Here is a 9,015-nt window from a genome sequence, read left to right as displayed (position 1 = left end):
TGAGAATTATTTTTCCAGATAATTTCAATATATTTAGAATTGTTATAATACAGCAACTATATATATATATATATATATATATATATATATATATATATATATAACTATTGAAAAGACAGGAATATTTTTATATAATGTATAGGACTACACGATAGTCTTTCATTAAAAAACTTACTCCAGCGGACAGTGACAGCTATTTTTTATTACGCACCGTGTATGACATTTGTTACCCTTTTTCCAAATTGAGAAATGTCAGACGACGTTTTGTGAAATTTTAAGTTGAGTTAATAAGTTTACCATTTTCAAAAGTATATAAACTTAAACTTAAGTAAAGCTAAAAATATACTCATAACTTCTTTATTATCCAAGTTGCCATGTTTGCATAGCCTTGGATAGTTTTAATTTAGGGTCACTCGAGCTGGATTCTGAGTATTGACGACTGTTGGAACGGAGCCCTCTTCTTATTGCCGAGGAATTTCAGCATTTCGCTATTTCTGAGAAGAGGTAAGGCAGAATCAACATTTTCGAATAAATTTAGTTTAAAAATTCTTGGGCAAACTGCTTTTTTCGTAATTGAAAATGTAAAAATTGGATCTTTATGTTATTACTTATGGTTTGACAACCATTTGCTCGTTTCGGTAAATACTAAACGGATGTATTATTAATTTGAGTAAAAATACACGTCTTATAATAAATTAATATTTAACTCCATATTTAAATGATTAATTATAACTAAGTTACTAACCTCTAGATGAATATCAAAGACACACTGTATTTTGACACCCACTAAAAACTCTATTAGTTAAATAGTTTTCGTTTTGGCTATTAAATTGTGGTTAAATATTAATTTATTTTTGTAATTGTAGTAAAATATAAATGTAAATAGGCTATTTATTAAACTTGTTTCTTTAGATCTTATACTTAAATTTTATGTTCAAATGGTACCTTTCTAAAAGTCGTAACGTTTTAAACATGATTGTTGAAACATACTTTATGCTGATTTATTTTAAATGCGAACCATCTAACTCTTAAATATTGCCTACTCAATTTTTTTCTGAATTTAATATCTTACTGCCTTAATTTGTAGCTGTTGATATTACATTTTAAGTAATTTTAATTAATCCTAACATAACCTTAGCATAAAGTTTACTGTGGTATTTCCAAGATTTAATTTATTCTATGTCCTATGAATGATATACTGGACAACCAATGTTTTCTCACGATAACACCCACTATTTAAAGGTACTGTATTGTACTACTTAAATACAGTTACATTTTAGTACGTGTTTATGTCCTAGCCCTGTTATTTATGTTTATTATTGTTATATTCAGTCAATCGCTGTGTGAAATACGACGAAGTTGTTATTTTATTCTAAAAACAAGAATATTGTGGGGCTCTAATATGGGACACAATGGTACACAACTATTGGATGCTGAGATGTAGCGGTGGCGTAGAGGCAAAATACCACTACTTCGACTCAATACCCATCACCCATCTACTTGTCGATATCTCCCGACCCCCGCTCTAGGCTCACGACGCGGTGGGTTCACAAATGGACCTGTGCTTGGCTCGCTGTACCTGATAAGTCATACTTATCTCAACTAACATTGCCTTAATCAGATATTTTTGTAGTGAGAATCTTATTTATTTATTTATTTATTTATTTACATATGGTATACACCATTTCACATTTGTTATAGGTATTGTGAAAATACAAGAGGCTTGATATAAACAACTTACATAAATAGTTTACATGCATACATGCTAAAGCAAACAGAAGCAAAAAAATAAGCAAAACAAGTGCCAAATAACATCAACATCGTGAATAAAAAGAAAAATTACAACAGCAATATAGTTCATAAACAAGTGCAACATGAAGGTGGAACCGTAAAAAAGACCACCTTCATATGTTAATCAAAACCGTGATTTTGGAAATTAGTGCAGATTTAACCCTTATTTATCTTGCCAGAAGATCTCCATGTCATGGGCAGCTTCCTCGCCTACAGTTTACTCTGAATTTCTGTTACAATGATATCTCTATACAATTTAGATGGTTTATGTATGTCAAATGTTTATTCAAGCTGGTGGCCTTCGGTATACGTTGTTTGAGTTGTTTACCTGTAATCTATGATTTATAATAGAGTTCAAATGTTGAACTCTTATTTGAACAAAAATAGGATGAATATTGTTTTGCCTTAGTATGTCACGTTTGAGTATGTTTGTTTTACCCGGTAATAATACATTACCTTAAGAATCGATGTGGCTTGTAAAATCTCAATACCTTGTCTCTAAATAAATTTATTAAATATAGGCCTAAATTGATATTGCTACTAAATGAAGCCTGTTTATTTTAATCCTTTTTGTAATTCACAAAGTAGTATATTTTCAGGCCATTATCAACGGTGAATCTTATATGGCTGTGATAGTCTTTCCTTGGCACCGGTCAGTAGTAGTATTATTATTCTGAACTAATTTACACTTTATGTTTAGCTTAACAGTAGGCTAAGAATGATTTCATAATATTTGGTAAACAGACATTGAGAGAAATATTGTTACTTTTATTAATGGTTACTGTGGTGAACTTTAAAATACTTAAATATCCATATTATCGGTCTAATAATTTTCTGCATTACGATTTCTCAATATTCGCTCTGACTCGGCTTGGGTTTATTTCCTCGTTTAGAGTTCTAAATGGATGCCTCAATAAATGGGAAGGCGCCCTAAAACTTTATTCCAACTTAAAAGAAAATTATCTACGCACTTCAAAGTAGACTTCACTTGATCCGACCTCGACCTTCTGAGTGATATATCTGAGTGATCTCCAGAGCGGGGCTTCAGAAATTGCGTAATATAAAATATTGACATAATCTAAATATTAAGGTAATGGTATTTACAGTATATTTAAATATTCCACCTGTTGTCAAATAATTTGTAGACTCTATTAAATAGAATAAAACTTATATCTGATAGTTTAAAATCTACAAATGTATAATTATATTTTCGGTCAAATTACGTTTTTATATTTTTCCTAACAGGGTAAATTAATTGTTAAGCAAAGATTTCCCTTATGATCAGAATATAATGGCATATAGGAAAAATTATTAGATAATCATACAACTGATACACTAAAGTTTCAAACACTCAAACTATTCACAATATTTTAACTGTATGTCTGTGCGGACAAACATACAAAACGTAGAGAGCCACATTTGTCCTGCCCTTTTATTGATAAGCTTCGCTAACTCTTGGCTCATAATTCTCCTAGAAAAGTTTACTGAATATGTACTCTTTACTAGATGATGGCTTCTTTGAGATCGAAATGTGCATATTACAATTTAAAACAGATTAAAAATGTGTTAATGGTAATCATATTAAATGTACTATACACTTTGGATAATACACGTTTCATTTAATGTAAATACAGCTTTAAATAGTAGTTGTAAGCAGTACATAGATTTAGCCACAGTTTAAATTTTATGAATTTATTCTTGTAGGATTTGCACACACAAGATATCTAGAAAACCACCCGAGAAACCAAAAGAATTTGAGATACCGAGAACAAAACGTTTAACAAATGTTTTAAGAACTCCAGAATACATTAGTGTTTTCTCTAGGATCATAAATAGCAGAGCGTTAAATTTCGGATTTTGAAGTAGCTTTAAATATTAAAACCTAAATTACAAAACATGTGTTCTACAAAAGTTAAAATTAAAATTAAACTAATTTGTTTCGTTTTTTAATTATACTTTCAGAACAAATATATAGGTTATATTTTTTTAGATTGTTTAGACCATATTTAAACAGATCATCCCTTTTTTTAACTTACGTTCGATTTGCACATGGCTTACAGGAATTTATATTTAACCTCCATAGTATTCGTGCGAATATATTCAGGATAAAAGAGATAGGAGAAGGAATTTTTGGAGCAAACAAATAAAATGTTATTAAATTATTCCACGAGACTAAACTTGTATTTCATTCGCAAAGGTGCTGATATTTGTTTTTACAAACGTTATTTAAATTGTAAATTATACAAATAATCTAAACATCGGGGTAACCTCCACACATGTCACCCTCAAAGCAACACTCGTTGCTTCCTCTCTTGATCTTGAAGAAACCATGATCGCCCCAATCACTGTTCCAGGAGTTGGCCACCAGCCAGTAAGGGACGTTCTTCTCCACCCCCCAGCCTATCACTTTAACAGCATGACCTGCCAAGAAACCCCCAGTCATGTGCTGGTATACTCCTAGTAACAAAAATAATTGTTTCAAAATTGTGCCAATTAAGAAGAAGCATTACTACAATAATTGCTTGGATAGATAATTATCTTAAGGTGTACTTAGAAAAAGATTTTTCTAAGTACAAATAATATTTAAATAGTTAAAACAACAATACTTTATACAACGAAAAATGCATTTGTATACAATAAGGATGTATATTTTAATTATGAAGATATCATAAATAATCAGGATGTAAAAAATATGCTTGATAAGATTTAAATTCTAACTTCAATATTACTCTAGTCCCATGTACTAACATAAGTTACAGAAGAGAGTAAGATATGAATTTTACTTCGTGTTCAAAGTAACACTAAACAATGAGTCAATGGGTCAAATGTGCATCCATTTATTATATTGAAGGATGGCTTATTCTTGTTTGTTCTCTAAACAATGACGTCATTTTAATTTTTCAACAGGCAGAAACAGTTATTAAAATATAATTTTATATAAGATACCAACAACCACAAAATATTCTTAATAACAAATTGCATGTATTAATTTAAATAGCAGTGATTAAATCTGTATAATGTAGCAAACTATAATAATCCACGTTGTTACGGTATGATTTATTTAAATAAAATCTTACAAAATTACAATAAAAACTCTCAGTATTTCTACAGATACCACTTAAGACCACGAGTCCGTAACTGACACCTTTCAAACTATTTTAATTTCCGGCATCACTCTTAAATTACAGCGCTATTTTCTTTTAATAAGAAATACTTTTATTAATTGATCATTCATTTCAACAGCTTGTGATATATTTCTTACCAGACTTGTAGCTTAGGAAATCTTCGTAAACAGTGAACGTTGCTTCCACAGGACCGTTTTTAAATATCTCTTTCTGGGTCTTTCCCACATCGTGGCTTATGGAAAATGTACTCTTAACTGAAAAAGACCATTCGTTAGTAATCGTCTTTTTACATTTATATTGCTAGCACTTTAAGCTACCAGAAAAGCGTGTTGTTTTGTTGCTTCACCACAACTTTTTGTCACCTACCATGCTGTGTTATCGTGAAAATGTCTCAATTTAGAAAGAAAACATTGTGCAGAAATTTTGTAATAACATAGATTATAGAATTTGCAGTATAAAGTAACCTTTGTGATGGTCATCAGCAAAAGAATGGTCCTTGTACTTTTTGTTATAACATTTGCTCTTGCAGGGTGGAGTAGGCAGGTCGCCGTAAGCGCTGCAGTTCTTCCTCTTGCCCAGAACATGATGCTCACAAGCGGGAAGAGTGTAAGGTTGGCAGCCCTGCCAACACAACGATATCAGAGTGGTGAAAGACAAATGTAAATTTATGCAATATTTTTTATTTTTTATTTTTTAACTATTAAACAGCAACTAACAATCGTATAAAGATATGTATACTGATCTTTGTTCAATTTGAAATTATGTTTAAAGTCTATGCATCTTAAACATTTTACGAGGGTAAAACGTTATTGTATCTATTAGATTCATAATTAATGTCTACAAAACTGTGCTCTTTTATATACGTATGAATGTATGTACAATTACTATAGACGTTTTATGAAACAAACTTTACATTTATCACAATTATTGACCTCTTATGTATTTTATTGAACAAAAGGGCTGAGCAGTGTGGAAGAATGTATATTCTCATGTTTCATGAATTTATCTTTTCTCATGGAATGGGTAGTATTCGAAATAGGAACAAATATTTAGTGGAACAGGAATGTATAACAAATGTTTTGAGAAATTTCGTAACCCAAAGGTTTGAAGTCCAGATAAGTAGAAATAATTTTATACAACAACTTTCACTGCCTGGAAATCCGTTGGAGTTTAGTAAATGGAGCCTACTAGAGGACAAGATATACTAGATGACGAAAGCCTATAGAAGTTATAAACATCTAGTGAGTAGGAGCTTTGCAATTTACCTAGACTTACTAGGAGCTAGGAGCACCTAGAAGCCGGTAACATAAGCCAGAAGCTGTTTAGAAAATTACAGTTAGGTCTATTGCAGTTGCAAGGGTTCGGGAGCAAATCAGAAAGTTGCAGATTCCGGTACCTCCTAGTGCTGAACTACCAGTGGCTCGGAAATCCTTCAGGATAGGAGTTTTCGGAGGCTGAGAGTTCTCTAAGGTTTCAGGAGGGTCCACAGGTCGAAAGCTGGCTCGGGATAAGGCTAGGGAGCTCCCAAAGTCCGGCAACTTCTGATGCCTAGTTCCTTTTAAATATACATCTAAACGTTAGCAGGACACTTGTGCTAAAAGCCCCTCAATATTTAAGCAGCCTTAAATATTGAGTTTTTTTTTTAATATGAGCAGCATAGCAATACTCAAATAGTCATAACAACCAGGCTTTCAGCCTCTAGGATGTTCCAGAGGTACTTTTTTGTACATTTTAAGGCTTTCAGGCAGTAATTTGTTCGGTGACATCTAGTCTTCTGTTACGTTTTACGTGCATAATGCATTCTTAAAAATCTAGAGTATTATAGCGTGGGAGAGATGATCTGAGTAGTCTTATAATAGTGTTACGTTATTAAGGGACGGTGACAAAATAAATTCTTTAGAATCGATTTGGAGGAGAATCCGTTTAAACTAATCTATGTAGTTAGCCATTTGACCACTAGACATTTAAGACTGGTAAACTGAAACACTATGTCTGTCAGACAGTTTTTTTTAGCTAATATTCAAACATTATAAATTTTAATCAATCAACATATATGGGTGGGGTTTACTCTTCAGAGAACAACCCGTTGTATCGTTACGCATGTACTTCAAACTATGCACTTACCTGGTAGTCTCCACCGGTTACGATTCCATCGCTTTCAAAATATTGCCAAGCGAAGTCTGGCCACCCTCCACCACAGCCGCTACCACACGAGTTGCAGCAGCATAATAATTCTGCAGCAGAGAGGTGGCCATTAAAGGCCATATTTGAAGCGATACAGTAACGGTCCGTGAATACGGCAGCGGCTGCAACTGCCTGGTAAACAAGTTCAAGTTAGATTCTATTACTTAATATGTATACATTTCAAATTTTTTATGCTTAATTGACCCTGTGATTCTTATGTTGAGATAACACATTTGTAATGGCACATTGCGATTACTAACTACAAAGATTTTGAAAATAAGAAATTTTTAAAACAAGAGCGAAATGAAAATGCATTGTAAGAGCTCTTACTGGATACAAATTCTGCCAATTACATGACATCATTACCATCGGCACGTAACAATTTGTTTGGGTTTTTGGAATCGATATCTGTAACAATACTTTTCAACTTAAATAAAGGTACTGGAAACTACTAAATGGTTTTCCCAAATATTTCCCCTCCCAAGACCAGTGATACTGTATGTTCCCAAACTAAATCAGTCAGAGAGGCCAAAATTAGGAAGTTTTAAGTTATCAGCAATATATTGTAACTGAAGTATTATTGAATTGTGTAACTAGAGTTAAAGCAGACCAACTGAAAAGACTTGTTGATGAATATTAAAGCTTAGGAACTAATAAGAAAAATACGAGTATACCAATGGCGTTTTTGGCCTATTCAAAGTTATCTATAGATAAGATAGTAAAAAGATGGGGGTTTTATGGGAAACATTAAAAAAACCTCATGATACGTTGATAAAATGTTGTTCCTAACCTATTATTCATCTTTTATATTAACGTTTAACTCTTTGTTTGAAAATTTTTTATGATGATTTTAAAGGAAACAGGATTGTTTCCGGAAATTTGCCATCGTTCAGTAGTACAAGCAATCACTAACACCGGACTTACCTTTAAGATTTGCCTTAAAAATAATGCAATTCATTATTTAAACATATGCATACTTACCCAACAGGAACCACATGGTCCCTGGTCCCGAACTTCTGGAGAGAGATGCACTTGGACCACTTCTCACGAGCATCGAAGTTCTTTGGAAGATCAATTTCGAGTCCATCGTCCACCAAAGCAGGGAGTCGGCTTCCTTCCGGTCTTATGAACGTACCGAGCAAATGTTTAATGTACTTTTTTGTGAAAGATGGGTTGAAATTTCTGCCTGCCTGTAATTGTTATATATTCGTATTTATAACATTTATAAATCAGAATTATTCTTATACAACTACACAGAATTAAATTTACGTAGATCCTCGACAGAATAGAATTCCCTATCCTAAATAATATTTATGAAATCTAGAGAAGCTTATAGTCGCTATAATAACAAAAATGTAATATCTAGATCAATACCCATTAAATGACGTTTGCTCTATAAATTATTATAATCATGGCATGATTTTATTTAATAACAATTCATTTAATGAAGGTTTCTCAAAAACTCATTGACGTTCCCAATAAACCAGGCAGGAACAGGACCTTTTTCTCCTAGATTTCTGATGTTAACAGAGCATAATGAATTTAACTTACCGTCCATGTAGAGTGTCCAGAATTCACGGCATCAATAATCTCATCTCTTTCCAACTGCTGTTCTAAGTCCAAGGCGGCAGTCACGGCCACAAAAAACAGCACAGGATATACAGCCTTCATCCTGGACAGTTGGAATTACCCTTTCAAACTTAGTTTATGCCGTCCTAAGAATCTATTTCAATTCCACCATTTAATTACGTGCTTTCAAACCCAATACCTATACATGTTTCTAAGTCCATAATGCCGTTTTAGTTTTCACTGACAGCTACACGCATACATTTAGTAAACCTACTTAAAATGACATACTTTTGAGACTGAATGCAAATACTGTACGAATAAGTACCAATGTTTCATCTTTCTTTAT

The 9,015-nt window shown here is 32.5% G+C and overlaps 1 pseudogene; it reads right to left on the bottom strand.

Annotated features, from left to right (window-relative positions):
- Positions 1-3,962: 3,962 nt before the first annotated feature.
- LOC124361036 lies at positions 3,963-8,771 on the bottom strand (annotated as a pseudogene).
- Positions 8,772-9,015: the final 244 nt, after the last annotated feature.

Source organism: Homalodisca vitripennis, chromosome 4 (assembly GCF_021130785.1).
Source record: "Homalodisca vitripennis isolate AUS2020 chromosome 4, UT_GWSS_2.1, whole genome shotgun sequence".
Classification (NCBI taxonomy): Eukaryota; Metazoa; Arthropoda; class Insecta; order Hemiptera; family Cicadellidae; genus Homalodisca; species Homalodisca vitripennis.
Note: the sequence above shows the minus strand (reverse complement) of the source record. Positions and strands in the feature narration are given on the sequence as shown.